Source organism: Nannochloropsis gaditana, assembly GCF_000240725.1.
Source record: "Nannochloropsis gaditana CCMP526 unplaced genomic scaffold scaffold344, whole genome shotgun sequence".
Classification (NCBI taxonomy): Eukaryota; class Eustigmatophyceae; order Eustigmatales; family Monodopsidaceae; genus Microchloropsis; species Microchloropsis gaditana.
The window spans coordinates 3,742-5,518 of NW_005803609.1; positions in this window are offsets into that span (position 1 = coordinate 3,742).

The following is a 1,777-nucleotide window of genomic DNA, read 5'->3' on the forward strand; positions in this document are numbered from 1 at the left end:
TGCCGACGTCAATTGTCCTTTCTTTTTCCCGTCCTCTCCCTCCCTCCCTCCCTCACCTGTGTCGCTGAGGACCGCGAACCAGAGCTCCCCCGTGGACCATGCGGGTATATCAGGTACAAAGTGAAGGGCGTAGGGGAAGTTACCGGGAACCTAGCACGATGGAAGAGCGGAGGGAGGGAGGGAGGGAGGGAGGGAGGGAGCCGAGGCCCTTAGAACATGAACCAGCGGACTGGTGATAGCAAGGGAGACAAAGAAAGAGAGAAAAATACAGAAGGCAAGATATGCTTGTTGTAGGTGTTGTATCTTCAATAGATGCATGGAGCGAGGGAGGAAGGGAGGAGAGTACATGGGAAGGGAGGTAGAGCCTTTTAGAGCGGTCGGGATGTAAGAGGGTAGGATGAAGGCAGGCACGCACCCTGTCACCACTGCCACGCATGTACATGTTGATCAAAGGATCGTCTGCGAGGGCAGCGAGCACGAAGTAAGAGGCAAGGAGCACACGGATCGGGAATATTGAGGAAGAAGAAGGAAGGGTATGGCGGCGCTGGCTCTTTGTGCCGGACGTCGCGACACTACCCTCCATAGTACTACTTCTCAAAATCATGAATTTTTCCCTCGCCTGCAAGTTTGCGATGCTCTTTGCTTTTTTTGGTCGTCTGCTTGCCCTGTCCGCGGTGCTGGAAAAATGATTGTCGGGAATGGGAACGGGATTCATTTGAAGGTGCGTGCATCTCTGAGTTGAACACGCATGTGCAATTTCCACTGCCACTCAGCCATTTCGCAACTGTACGATGATCGGAACCGCACGAGCCATCTTTCTTGATAAAAAAATGAAAATTATACCATACGTGGGTGGTGTTTGGAGTCAGGCTGCGTGCTTATGCCTCTAAGCCGTGTTGGTGGCTATTTTTTGTAGAGCTTTTTCCTTCCTGCCCGCCGCGCGCAACTGTTGAATTTATGTCTCTTTTTCCCCACCGCTTCCTTGTTTATTGCCTGCTTTTGGTCGTGCGCAGGCAATCACATCGTTTATACTCGTCAAAAACTTAGATACAAGGGTACGACGTCACTTTATGGCATCTAAGAGTCTGATTTTGATTGACTTTTCCCCTCCACCTCGAGCCCCGTCCGCCTTCCCTCGGTCTTTTTTCTGTTCCCCTTCTCTTTCCAATGCGGGATGTGCCATTTCAATATCAATCTCACCATTAAATGGGTGCGAAATTCAATGCAAACAACCAATAATCTGAAATTGGCATACAAGCCACAATCGGTACCAGGGGAAAAAGTATTTCGGAGGATTTATGCACTTTTTGTAGAGGTAAGAAACCCCCCGGGCGACGATCCAGAGGGGAGGAGGAGACATTGGAAATAAAATGCATACTACGGTAAATATCAATTTTAAATTTACTAAATGCATGGCACATGGCATCGTTATAATTCAGATGTTGTGCGGTGTGTGCATCACGCCCGACGCACCACAGAGTCCCGAGTCTATCGGCTGTCGTTCATTTGGCAACCAAGTTCTTTCATATTCGTTAACGCCGGAAATTTACTTTACTTGCTTTACGCGTTGCGGGCTACACACTCTTTCCCACTTTCCCCCCCTCCTCCTTACTCTCCTGCATCCTCCCTTCCTCGCTCCCTTCCTATCTCCCTTCCTCCCTCCCTCACCCGGTCCTCGCGTGCTTCAATTCCCTCCCAGCGAATCAATTTTCCAATAACTAAGCATCATACACTTCGATTCCTGAATGCTTCCGTTTGTCAATACAGACTCCTCTGT